Source organism: Vigna unguiculata, chromosome 5 (genome assembly GCF_037176805.1).
Source record: "Vigna unguiculata cultivar grain cowpea cultivar isolate G323 ecotype 2 chromosome 5, ASM3717680v1, whole genome shotgun sequence".
Classification (NCBI taxonomy): Eukaryota; Viridiplantae; Streptophyta; class Magnoliopsida; order Fabales; family Fabaceae; genus Vigna; species Vigna unguiculata.
Genome location: NC_140796.1, coordinates 41,831,917 through 41,847,067, shown reverse-complemented (window position 1 = coordinate 41,847,067; position 15,151 = coordinate 41,831,917). Strand labels below are relative to the sequence as shown.

Sequence of the window (15,151 nt, the reverse complement as noted above, 5' to 3'; positions counted from 1 at the left end):
AAATCAATGACAAAAAAAATCATCAATAATATCTTTTATGGCTACATTTGAATACATAATTTTACCTGCTTATACAAAATATTTAAACATTTAATTATACTAAACAACAATCAAGTCAAATATATAATGTATTAAAGACTAATAAAAATTAAAAGTATATCTATTACATGATCCAACATATTCTAGTCACAAGAACCATTTCCAAAAAGAAAAATGGACATAGTTGTAAGTAAATTTGAAGTCATCATACAATTAAAATTATAACTAATGATCCTATGATCCATCATCATAAGACTGGTCCACTATATCATCACTATTAGGAGGATCAGAAGGAGTAGTTAGCATAGGACTCTTCAATTGGATGTGCTGCAAAATGAGTTTCATTTGCTCATTTTGTTGACGCATCTGCTCATCTTGTTGGCACATGTGTTCACTCTGTTGCTCGTGATTTTTTATCAAGTGCTTCATCTTTTCTTCAAGTGTCCTCTCCTTGGCATCCTTTGCCATAAGTTCAACATTTAATTTTTGAATAGTTTCACACATTTCTTCTATTTGATGAACTACTGGAGTTTGACTAGTACTAGAGTAAGCACTTGTAGAAATAGTAAACCTTTTATTCAATGCACCAAGTCCATACACATTACCCTTTTTATTTCCACCTCGAGCTACAGTAAAGTATATTTCATTGTCATCAATAGAGACAACATGAGAGTTTTTGAAGATGATCCTTCAAGCATTTGATTTTGTTAGGCTTCATCTCGTCGTTACTTATATTTGTCCTAAAAATGAAGTAAAAAATGTTATTATTGTGAAGAAAACTTGTAACAAACATTAAACTATAAGTTAAAGTTTAAACATACCGCAAGGTCACGAGTTTTATCACTGACCCACTCTCCAGTCTTTAATTTTTTTGTTCTTTCTACAACCTCCCATGCAGTTGGTGGTCGTTCTAACGCCTTAGTCTACATATATTTAAGCACAACATAAATTGAATACGTAAGTCTAATATATTGTATTTAAATTAAATATAAAATATTAATAGATAATAAGATTACCATTTTCTCAAAGTGAGCTGCTGTAGATATAGAACCACCACAATATGCAGATGCTCCTTTCTCAACAGCCCGATTTGCATTAGCAACGACATTTTTGGTTTGGAATTCTGCAGAACTCCAATGTAGGTCTAAGGCTGCTCGAACAGTTGTTGGAATCTAGGTCCCTTTATCTTGACCAGTCCTAACTTTGTTCATTGCATTTTTCAGAATACGTGAGCCTTTTGTATCAAATATTGATCTTATGACTCACTCTTGTTCAGGATCCCACCTATACTCTTTTTGCATGAAAAATAAGTTAGAAAACAAACATAGTAGAATAATAAAATTACATTTTAAACATAAACATAACTGAAATTATCTTAAACTCTCCAAACCATATGTCTCGAAGTTCAATTCGAATTTTCTTCCAATTGGGACTGGGTTCATCAAATTGTTGCTTGATGATATGTGAGATTACAATAAGAGGACCATTTGCTGGTGTAAATCTATGTTCAAACATATTGTCAAAATGATAGATGCAAACAATGACATCGAATAATAACAAATAAATTAAATTTTACTTACTCTCCTTTTTCAACATGAAGCCACGACCTTTGATCAACAACATTGTCAGATTCATACTCAGCTGCAATTGACCCCTGTATCGGTGAAGGTTGATTCATAGTTGGCTCTGTAGAAAAGGCGACAGGAGATGATTCTCCTACAAAATGATCAACATGATGCTCCTACACCATAGGAAGTGGGGGTCCTTCATAGGTAGGACGCGTAGATTCCATAGTTGTTGGATGAGTAAAAGAAATGGGAGAGTTGGTGTTGGGTGAAGCTCTCTCACCAACATGAACACCTTGACCACCACGATTAGTTGGTATACGACCACCACGATTAGTTGGTATACGACCACCTCTCCCTCTTAGTGTCATCTACAAGTGAAACTTATTGCACATATAACATCTGATAGAGTAAACATGTTGGGATCATCAATTTTCAATAAACATATTAGCTAATTATGATAAAAGGCTCAAACCTGATCATGTTTCCTACATGAGTTATCTTGCCCCTCATTCACTACAATTATTAGAAATCACAATCATATTAATGTAAAACAAAATTAACACAGGATACAAAATCACTTTTAATGCATGAATGACCGAAGAAGTATTTGTTTCATCACTATTGATGTCACCCTCACTTGAAATATATTCTTCCTCACTTTCTTCTTCTATGTTTGTATCATTTAGTAAGTGTATATCGATTTCTTCTCCCCTACCACTAACATGAGCAAGAGAATCTTTAATGAAGTCTGAATCAACATGTAGCACGACTTGAAGTTGAATAAGCTCATCATCTTGGTATGGAGTCTCATGCTTAACTTGACTTACTATATTATCAACAATTCTACCACGAGTTTTTGTCTTAATTACTCCCAACCAACCTTGGTGTCCCTATGGATATTTGGTGTAATAAACTTGCTCTGCTTGTTGTGCAAATATGAATGGATCATATGCTTTGTTATATCTTCATGATTGCTTTACTTGAAGAATTCCATACTTATTATCTACTTTGGTTCCTATATTAGGAGTATTATCAAACCATTCACATTGAAAAAGAATTAAATTCATGATTGGCAAGCCATTATACTCCAGTTGAATAATATTAGACAATATCCCATAAAAATCTGACTCTAATTGACCATCGCTTCCCCGTACATAAACACCATAGTTAGAGGAATTCATTCCTTCACTCCAAAGAACAGTGTGAAATTTGTATCTAGTGATAACATAGATAGGCCATGATTTAACTTTTTTCTTAGGACCCCATGCCAAATTAACCAATAATGGTTCTTGAATATTATTTTCTGGATTGAGAACCTAAATATATAAAAGATTATACATTATACATGTCAATCTAAATAGAAAATTTGTATAACTAGCAAGTATATGATGAAATGTACGTAAACACTTACATATTGTTTGAACCATGTAGCAAAATAGGATGAAATGTCCTGACCAATTTCAGCTTCAGAAGTTGTAAGATTAATCTCTCGTAAATATTCAACATAAATATTGTAAAGAAGAAATCAAATTACTCAAACCGCACAAATTAACATAATTAACATGGGTGTGAAAGGAGTGAACATCATCTTACTCAATGTATGGTTGAACCTCTTCACAATTTTGAAGAACATACAATTGGGCAGCATCAAAGTCTCTTTGGTTCAGATAATATGTCATGCATTTTTCAATTGCTCTTCTTGATAATTGAAAATTGAAATTGGAGGAGTACATGAAGAACTTTCACCTACTTCAAGGTTACAAGGGATTGTAGTCCTTCTTGTTTGAAAATGACGAGGATAATAAAATAAGGCAAATGTAGATGTTTCCTCTACTAAGTAAGCTTCACAAATAGAGCCCTCTACCCTAGCTTTGTTTTTTACTTTTTTTTAGAGAGTGTAAGGACCAAATAAAGAATATAAACTGGATTGCTTAAAAAATGAAGGAATAAACAACAAATGTTGTAAAAAGTGATTAGTAATTTTATACCTCTCAAATGGATACATCCAACAATATTGGACTGGATCACCAACTTTTGCCTCATAAGGAAGATGAATTGGAAGATGTTCCATGGAATCAAAGAAGCTTGGTGGAAATATTTGTTCCATTTTACACAATAACACAGGTATATTTTCTTTCATAATTTTCAGGTGTTCAACATTTAGTGTTGTGGAAGTTAATTTTGTAAACAAAAGACTTAGCTCAATAACAACTTTCCAAATTGGTTTTGGTAATGAGTCAAATGCAATTGGAAGCAATCATTGCATGAAAACATGACAGTCGTGACTTTTCATCCCATGTAACTTTCCTTGACTAAGGTCAACACATCTACCTAAATTGGAAGCATATCCATCGGGAAGAGTAAGTTCTTTAACCCATTTAAAATAGATATTCTTTGAGATTTGGTGAATGCATATGCTGCCTTTGGTTTGATAAGTTTTCCACGACCAATGTCTTTTAATTCTAGCTCTTTTCGATTGTATATTTCTACTACATCCAATCGAGCCTTGTTTGTATCCCTAGTTTTTCCTTTGATATCCATGACAGTGTCAAACATATTCATGAACACGTTTCTTTCTGTGTGCATAATATCAATATTATGGCGTAAAAGTTGAGTTTTCCAATATGGCAACCTATAGAATATACTTTGTTTCTTCCAATTATGTTTTATACCATATTCAGGAATATTCTCTTCTTGTAATTCAGTGCATAGTGGTAATTGTGCAACCCTATTCCAAATATCAAGATCAGACAAACACATAGGAGGGGGGAATTCTCAACAAACTTCTTCTTGAATGTCTTTTTATCGTTTCTAAATGGATGATCAAGTGAAAGAAATTGCGATGACAATCAAAATAGGAGATCTTATGGCTATGATTAAGAGAGAATGCCTTTGTCCTTTCCATACATATAAGGCAAGTGAGTCTACCCGAAGTCATCCAACCTGATAACATACCATAAGCTGGAAAATCATTGATTGTCCACATCAAAGCAGCTTTCATTGTGAAATTTTGCCTTAATGATACATCATAAGTCATTATCCCTCAATGTTGAGTACAAAGAACTAAAAATGCTGCAGAATACTTAACAAAAGAAATGGGTATCTACCAAACCTAGAAAAGAAGGTAATAGGTGAGAAGATCTATACCTACCAAACCTAAGCGAACATTGAACGACGTTTTCAAACCAATCCAAACGGTGGAATCTGGACTGTCAAATGTGAAGTAGTGACAATGCAAACCAGACAAAACACGAATGCGAACAAGTGAGCACACAAACACGAACCACCAAGTACGTGAACCGAACTAGTGTGAAGGAAATTACTGCTAATGAACTAGTGAGAATGCAAAACACAAAGACCAATAACACGAATGATAGAGGTGGAATGAAAACAATGATAGAGAGCACGAAGAAGATGGAGAGGCAATGAGAAGGAAAAGGGTTTTGGTTTCACTAAGACAACGAGGAGGGAAATGGTTTTGGTTTCACAACACAGAACCAATTCAAGGGAAGAATTTTTCCTTAAATTTTTTTTTTATTAAGCCATTAAGACAAAGCTGAAAATTATTTTTTCTAAATTATTTATAGTTTATTTTTTTTAAATTTGTTAAACACGATTGTTTTATGGTTTAGCTCACATATTTTAAGGGAAGAATTTTCCCTTAAATTTTTTCATTAAGAAATTAAGACAAAAGTTGAAAATTAATTTTTCTAAATTATTTATAGTTTATTTTCTTAAAATTTGTTAAACACTATTGTTTTATCGTTTAACCCACAAGGGGAGAATTTTCCCTTAAAATTTTTCATTAAGACATTAATGCAAAAGCTGAAAATTATTTTTTCTAAATTATTTATAGTTTATTTTTTAAAATTTGTTAAACTATTTTAATTAATTTTTCTAAAATTAATTTTGTGTTTCTAAAATTTTAAAATTAACACGAATAAAAATTAGGGTTAAATATATTTTTTGCCTATATTATGTTTAGGCAACATTTTTATATTCGTGGAAAATTTTAGTGTTGTTGCTTAAAGTTAAAAATGGTGTAGTGATCAAATATATTAAATTCATCTCAAATTTGTTAACACAAATAAACTAAGTCCCAATATAATTTTTATAAGATTTAGATTTAAAATAATTTTTTCACCTAATTGTCAACTTCTCCTAATCGGTGATGGTGGTGGTGTTGGTGATGTTGGTGATGGAGGTGGTGGCGGCAATGGTGGTGGTGGTGATAGTGGTGGTGGTGTTGGTGATGTTGGTGATGGAGGTGGTGGTGACGATGGTGGTGGTGGTGGTGGTAGTGGTGGTGATGGTGGTGATGGTGGTGGTGATGTTGGTTATGGTGGTGGTGGAGGTGGTAGTGGTGGTGGATATGGTACTGATGGTGGTGTTGGTGATGTTGGTTATAGTAGTGGTGGAGGTTGTGGTCGTGGTGATGGTGTTGGCGATGGTGATGGTGATAGTGATAGTGGTGGTGGATGTGGTGGTGATAGTGGTGGTTATGGTGGTGTTGGTGGGAGGAAAAAAACTTATTAGTAGCAACAAATTGTAAAAGTAAATTATTTAATTATTTTATAATTTATATTAAATATTCATTTAAAAATGTTATCATGTTAGTTTAATCTAATTAAATAATTATATGAAAAGAATATGTGTATGTTTTAGCCACCAAAAATATTTCGTGACTAAATACCATATTAAATATATTTTATAAAATAATTTTTTATCGATTGCTAAATCGGTGGCTAAAACATTACATATTAAATAATATTTAACGACCAAAAATATTTGGTGGCTAAATATCATATTAAATATATTTTATAAAATAAAATTTATTTTGGTCGCTAAATTGGTGGCTAAAACATTACATATTAAAGAATGTTTAGCGACCAACATTATTCGGTGACTAAATATCATATTAAATATATTTTATAAAATAAAATTTATTTCGGTCGCTACATCAATGGCTAAAACATTACATATTAAATCATGTTTAGTGACCAAAATTATTTGGTGACTAAATATCATATTAAATATATTTTATATTTAATATGATATTTAATAGTGAGCAAGGAATTCCACCACAAGTGCAAGCATCCACTGAATCCGACTAAATTATATGTATCCGGATGAGTCGTGTTTGAGTCTTAGTGTATTGTTTGCGAGTCATAACATGATGGGTTGACTTATGTATGTTGGACTATGAAATTGTATGTAACTGAATGATAAACTATTTTTCGGCTCTAGCTTACCCTTCTGTTGTTTGTTGTATGTGTTGTTTGTGTGGCTTTCTCTTTTGCAATGATCATCAATTTATTGATGTGAGCAGAAGCGAGGAACACCCGGGGTCAACAGGAAGGTGATGGTTCCGCTGCTTAGCCTCTGGACTGGCTTCTACTTTTGGGCTTTTCTATTAGGGCTATGGCCCATGTATCGTCTGACCATTGGGCTTTATTTTAGAATAATGTCGTACTTTGTTATGCTTTGTTATTAGCATCATGGTGTGTCCAGTTTCTCTCCTGTTTTCTTTTGAACAACTGTATGGAATAATGCTTAATCTCTAGGACTGCACTTCTATATTATTATGTGTGACATTTATTTTAATTATGATTATAAATTAAATAGGGTGTTACAATAATCCTTAAAATAATAATCAATTGTGATAAAAAAGTATTTAGCCATTACAATGATTAATTTAGATGTAAATTTATAAATTAAAAATTAATAATAATTAAAATAGTTTCAAAAAATTATAATTAAATTTTAGTTTGTTAACCTAAAATAATTTATATTATAAATTAATATCTAAATTAATTTTTAATTAAAAAATTAATCTTTAAATTGATCTGAATATATTTTTAGTTACCAAAATAGACGGAAAAACCTTTGAAAAGCTATACTTCTATTAACTACGAAAACAAATTGTCTGTCGATAAAAGGAGACAAAAGAGAATCCCTTACCAATAAAATTATTTATTCTGAGAAACAGCAAATGACACTTAGTTGACCATTAGTACATAGTGAAAATACGCGTTCAAGACTTTGAGATCTTCAAATTATATGAATTCTGACACGAGAATTGTAATTTTCGTCTTAATTAAAGTTGATGCGTCAAACAAGTAATAGAAAACTAAAAATAGAATAAGAACTTATTTAGAAAATGAAAAAAGAAAATGTAAAAAATGTTTTTCTAACCTATTCCAGCCAAAAAGACATGAATGTAATATCAGGTTTCTCACTCAGAGCATTCAGAATTAGTCCTTTTGCTGCAAGTCAAGTGGTTATTTTACAGACCTTTGTTTAAAAATAAATATTTTTTATTTCTTAAATATTGAGGTAAAATTTACTAAATTAGTCTCCATAAATAAAAAATTATAATTAATCATTAAATTAGTCATTAAAATTAATTATTTAGTTATTAAAAAAATTAATCACAAAAATTAATTATCTAAGTTTTAATTATCAAAAAATTTTATTTTTAAATTGGTTTATAATTAATTAGAAATTAATTATAATTTTTTATTTATAATAATGATTATTTTAATAATCAATACTTTTTAATTTTATAAATTGATATTTAAATTTATTAATATAATAATTAATTATTTTTTATTTTTAAAATTATTTTTTAATTGAGAATTTTCTTTATACCATCCTAAAATATAAGCGGTTGGAATTTAGTCTTATTTTGGTTCTGGGTAAGTATGAAACCAAGGAAAAAAAGAGATATAGAAACCAAAAGAAAAAGAAAAAAAAATGGTTACGACACTGAGTTAAAGTATGATTTGTTTGACTCATTGTTTATTGTTAAAAAAGAAAGATGGTTGGAAAGAACATTTCACAATAAAAAACTATTTTTAAACAATCAATTTTATAATAAAAAATGGTTAGTTATTACAATGATCAATATTGATACCAATTAATAAAAATAAAAAATTATTAATTATTAAAATAATTACTATTATAAAAAAAATAATTATAGTTGGTTACTAAATTGGTCTTTAAAATTAACTACCATGATCTTGATTACTAATGAAAATTGATCACTAAAAATTAATTATATAGGTTTTAATTACCAAAATAATTTAATTTTTAAATTAGTCTCTAATTAATTATTGACTAATTTAGTAACTAATAATTATAATTTTTTATTTATAATAATAATATTTTAATTACTATAATAATTAAACTAAAGAAATATTTTCTCACGATATTTTAATTTCAAGGTGAAAGCGGAGAGTTTAAATTATTCTCAGTTAAATTATAATAACAAGATAAAAAAACCTCGACGTCGTCTACAATGAAATTTTGAATTGTCCTATATGATATTTTTAAATCTAGAAATGCTTTATAAAATATTTAAAAAACGTATTCTAAAATATAATATATTTCTATATTTGAAAATAGTTTTGGAATGTATATTTGAATTATGTTTAAAAAAATTATATTCGAGAAGATGTTTTTTGATTCATCAATACTTTTTAGAATATATTTTTGAATGTATTTCGGAGGCATTTTCTGCGTTTCTCTATAATTTGACTAGATGCAAGTAGTGATTGATGTGACTTGAGGATGTCGTTGTTTGGGTGTCTCTACCCAATATAGATATTCAGTTGGTAAGGAAGATTTTAGGTTTTGGCTTGACCTGGATATTTAGGGCCTGTTCGTTTGGACAGATTATACTGTTCAAATAAATTTGCGAGCGTAGATTGATTCAATGTGAAGTGTTCCATTGCATGGATTTAAATGGATATACGAGTGCGGATTCGAGGAATAGCCAATTTTTTCATCCACTATAAAATAAGCAGATTAGAGAGGATTGCGACCAAATTACCATATTTGTCCTCGTTTTTCATTTCAATTGCACTTCGCTTTTCATCTCCTCACATGCACATGCAGTACAATATTGTGGAGTTTGGGAGAGGCACCAGTGTGGGCACCGGTGTTGTCAGTGTGTTGTAGGGGCAGCAGGTGTTTGGGTGGTGAGTGGATGGCACAGGTGAGGGTGGTGAGCAGCACGGTCTGTTGCAGTGGTGGCAGTGGTGGTGAGGTGTTGTCATAGTGTGGGGGGTGGATGGCACCAGTGTGGGGTGCTGAGTGAGAGAGTGATGGCACCGGTTACGTAACCGGTGCCTTGTTTTGAGAAGGGGTGACACCGGTTACGACACCGGTGTCATGCATATTTTTGTTTTTTTTTCATGCATTTCATTTTGTGCAGGTGGACGTGGAGGAGCTGTTTGAAGTCGCCGTAGCTGGCGGCTGGCGGAGGAGTTGTGAGTCTGGAGGTGAAGGTGGACGGCCAGACGTCCTTGTTCGCCGGTGAGACAACATTCTGACGTTTTTCATCCAAGTAAAAGTCAGCTACAACTTCAGGCTCTGCGTCTTCATGCGGTTTCACGAACCCTTCCGCTACCCATAGTTGGATCATTTCTCTTGCATTGATCTCATAATCTTCAGGATACATTCCAAAATATAAAAAACAAGGCTTTAGCTTTAGAGGCAAGCTGTCGTAACTCAACCTCAGTATATCCATCACCTCACTCTTGTCCTTAGTTGGATGCCCTCTCAATTCCTTCATGTAAAAATTAATTGAAGAACATTAATTCAAAAATTCATCTTTTTTTACACAAGGGTATTATGGTAATTTAATAAATATATCAATTTTAACATATAATTTTATCTATCACATCAATCAAATTTTTCACTAACTTTCATAAAAATTATCTCCAAATCTACTCACTTTACCCTCTAAATCCACTCAAAAAAACACAAATATCCATCCACCTAAATCAACACAAATTCATCTTCACACTCTCCCCCATATCCATCTATAAAAAGGAACACACCCTTAGGGTGTGTTTTTTGTGTGTAGATGGATATAGGGGAGAGTGTGAAGATGAATTTGTGTAGATTTAGGTAGATAGATATTTGTGTTTTTTTGAGTGGATTTAGAGGGTAAAGTGAGTGGATTTGGAGATAATTTTTATGAAAGTTAGTGAAAGATTTGATTGATGTGATAGATAAAATTATACGTTAAAATAGATATATCTATTAAGTTACCATAATATCCTTGTGTAAAAAAAGAGAATGATTTTGTAATTTGATGTTATAAAAATAATTATAATTAATTAATACGAATTAAAAAAATATTAAAATTATATAAAATTTTAAAATAAAAAAAATTAAATTTTTATGAATGTACAAAAAATTACACAATTAAATTTTAAACTAAAGTTAAATAATGTTAAAAAAAGTTAAAAAAATTAAAAAAAAAAAGTCAAAAGAAGTCAAGAAAAAGGTAAAAAAAAAAACGACATCGGTGTCGCCCCCTTTGAAAACAAGGCACCGGTTACGTAACCAGTGTCATCCCTCTCTCTTCTCAACACAACACCAGTGCTTACACCGGTGTCATCCCAACCTCACGCAACAACACAACACCTCACCACCATTGGAAGACACCGGTGCCTCACTCACCACCCTCACCTGCTAGTGCCATCCACTCACCACAAACACCTGCCACACCCCCTGCAACACCACTCACAACACCGGTGCCCACACCGGTGCCATCCCAACCTCACGCAACAATGACACCGGTGCCTCGCTCACCACCCCTCACCTGCCAGTGCAATCTATCACCACCCCAACACACTGGTGCGCCACTCCACCTCCAACACCACTCACGCCACCACCCCGCAACACCAATCACAGCCCGACCGCAACACCTCTCACGCAATATTGTACTGCGTGTGAAATGAAAAGCGAGGGCAATATGGTAATGTGCTCATAATACTCACTAATCTTCTCCTTGGATGGTGGATGAAAAAAATTGTGGATCCCTCAAATCCGCCGTCGCTTATCCGTCCAAATCAATGCAATCGAACACAACTATATTCATCAATCCGCGCTCGGTTATTCCTGTGAACAGTTTAATCTACCCAAGAGAACAGGCCCTTACTGCTGTCAATTTTAGCATAGGCAAAGGTCATTGATAACATTTTTTTTCATTTTTTAAGATTTTTTTTATTGTGACATGTTGGTTATGACAGAACTTGTTTTTGATGATGATAAGATGACAAAAGCTAAGTAAGGATAATCACATATATTATTATCCATGTTAAAGCGGAAACTCTTGGACATACATTGGGATAACAAAGCATTTCGGGTTCAATATTTCTCTTATTCTTATGTATATTTCATCTCTACCGTATGTCTCAGTTGCAAAATTAGGGGCATTGAGCTTTTATTCATATATTTTATGCACTGTATTAAGCCATCTGTACCGCATGTACACCTGTCCAATCTTATTTTTTGTGAAATTAACCCCACGACCTTATGCATGTTCAAAGCATCTAAGAATATTTTTAATTAAGACAGTTCCATTTATGTTTACTTAGAGTTCCACTTAGACAGTTTTTCGGTAGTTTAGTTATTTGATTTTCCAGTAACTATGTTTCAGTTTTTTACTTTGCAATAAAATAGCTTTTCGGATTCTGTCTATTCTAATTTTACTTCTATTCAATGCACTCACCTACATCATTTCACTTTCTGCTTTTGATTGAATGCAACGTATAAAGGGCTTCAATGAAGAAAGAAATTCTCTAGAGAGGTTCATTCAAGAAACTGCTTTGTTTTTTGTTATTTTTGACATTTCATTATTGTTTCCAGTTTCTTGATTAATTAAGAATTAAATGCTGAAAATTCGACCGATTGGTCTGATTCCTACTCACAAAACAAAGAAATCAGACTTGAATGTTTCTGAATTCTAGATATTAATTGCTTCCTTCATTGTTTTCCAATTCACTTACGTAGCCTTTCATTCAGTTTTCAGCTTTTTCCATAACGTAGTTTTATATTTCAATTTTTATTTTCTGAAGTCTTTACCCGATCCCTCATAAGTAACATAAAGGGTTAAGATCCCCATCTGTAAGTATGTTTTCATATTATTCTTGTTCATTTCTCTTTATCTCCATCAAGAGAAAAAATTTAGAAGGAATATTCAAATACTCTATTGTTAGAAGACTAGATATCATTTTTTCCATCTACTATTCCCAAATAATAAAGTATGTTTCCGCATTCAATTATTTGAAGTATTAAAAATTTAAAATTAATTGCTTTTATATTTTCATAAACCAACATATCATTCCTAGTTTCATATTAATTTTTATAAAAGTAAACTTATTAATTGTATTTCATTTGATTGACAATACTAAGATATATAGGAGAGGGATTCTACTGTTATACTGAAAAAGCGACTACTAAAAAATCGAATTTTGTTTCTTTTTTAATGCATCACTTAGTTTATAACTCTTGTTCTCAGAAGTAGTGCATGCAGAATAAATACAAAATGGAAGAAAATTACAATAAGAAGTAGAAGAAATTGTAAGACTTGGAAGACGCTTATAATTGGAAGACTACAAAGTCCTGAATATGGTAAAAAAATTCGTCCTCATGGGTATTGTCCGAATCCGTCTTCGTTTTGATGGGGAATTTCTGCATTAACTGGGTATGAGTATGAGTATGGGGAATCCCTAACTTTTTCAATTGAGTATGGGATAGGTATGTGGATGTACATATCTCCACTATAATACCCGTCTCTACCATATCTCTGTCTCTGTTTAAATTATTAAAATATTCACAATTAATTAAGTAACCATACATATATATATATATATATATATATATATATATATATATATATATACTTTTCATTTTTATTTCTTCTAATTATTTTTGTCATAAAACTCATTTGCATCTCTAATATATTTTTCATCTTATCATAACCTTTATGTAATTATGTTAAAATGATGTATGTCAGTTAAAATTTTTTTATCTCTCACATTTGAATATTTCTATTATTTTTTAATATTTTTATTTATTATATATTTTTCTTTCACATAAGAATGTTTAATACTCTGAATTTAAGTATTTAATAGCATTCACATCTCATTTACTAGGTAATATAAAAAAAAAACTTTACTTACTGTTATTCATTTTTGTTTCATCTGAAGAACTTTTTTGTTTCGCTAAAACATTTTTTTTTATTTCTTAACCATTTAGTATATATGTTGGGATTTGAAAAATCTTCTTAGATCTCTATGGTATTTTTCATCTCATACCCTTAATTATACATTTATTTTCTTTTGTGTGATTTCTTTCAATAGTCTCTCAGATTGTTCATAAGACTCACATTTGTTAGTGTTTTAATATTTTTATTTGTTGTTTATTTTCATCATTTAGAATACTATTTCAATATATATTATCTAATTTATTTTTTATTTTCTAACTCATTATCAATCATACTATAATTTTTTCGCTATAATTGTATAAATAACTTTTATTTACTACAATATAAAGATTTAATGTAATTTCCATGAATATTTTTTATCACCATCCAACGAAGTTCAAAAGATACAAGATTCATGTTAAAATTTTATTAGTATGTTTATTATTTGTTCTTTGTGTCATTTTAATCAAGTGATGTATTATAACTTTTATTATAAAAAAGAGATTCATTAAAATTTAAAAAATTTAAATAAACAAACATTTAAAATATATTTTAATTTGAATATTTGTTTTCCTTTTATATATTTTTTAAAATGTTTTTAAATTTTATCAACTAGGTTTCATTAATGTTTGCAAATTTAATAAATGTTTTGGTTCTCATGAAATTTTATTTGGTATTCTAATCTAAAATGTAAACAAATATAATTTATTTCAAAGTATTTGACATCGAAGAAACAATCATCCTCCTAATATTGAATATTTAAAAATATTATGTTTCTTTCACCATAATTTTTTATTATTTTATAAAAATGAATTAATATTAATATTAAAGTAGTAAGAAAACGGGTACGGGTATGGGTATGAGATTATATCCGTTACCCGGTGGAGATGGAGATGAGACATAAATTTTTTCTACGAGAATGGGTATGGGACAGCCAAACTCGTCCCGTCCCAGCCCATTGACATCTCTGGTTCTGAACGCGAATTTTGACTATCGATCAACTAAGTGTCACTTGCTGCTTCTCCAAAAATAAATAATTTGATTGGTCAAGAAAGAAAACTTTCTGCTTCTTTTGTCACCATTTAACAAAAAACAACTTGTTTTGTAGTTAATGAAATTATACGTTGTTCAGTTAAAATCCTCCTCTATATAAAATAAAATATCTTATTTATTTTAAAATAAGAGACATGTTTAGTTATATGTTTATGTTTCTTATTCATTAATATTTTTCGAATTACGTAGGTATTTATATTTATATTTTACTTTTCATGATCTATTTATTTATAAAGATATGATAATTTAATATATATATATATATATATATATATATATATATATATATATATTAAATTATCTTTTCCGTAACTATATTGGATTTCTTTTTCAATTTCTAATTAGTTATTACTGGCCTTTTAATAATTTTGTTATATAACCTGCGTATTAAACACCTAGAAAGATATTAAACTATAAAAATTTATTAGTTAGAACTTGACAAAGAGAGGCTTATGTAACGTCTCATTTAATAAATAAATTTAATTAA

The 15,151-nt window shown here is 30.5% G+C and overlaps 2 pseudogenes; both read right to left on the bottom strand.

Moving 5' to 3' along the window:
- Nucleotides 1-273: 273 nt before the first annotated feature.
- On the bottom strand, nucleotides 274-1,975 carry LOC146886451 (uncharacterized; annotated as a pseudogene).
- A 310-nt stretch (nucleotides 1,976-2,285) lies between these two features.
- LOC146886450 (uncharacterized) lies at nucleotides 2,286-3,286 on the bottom strand (annotated as a pseudogene).
- Between the last annotated feature and the right edge of the window lie 11,865 nt (nucleotides 3,287-15,151).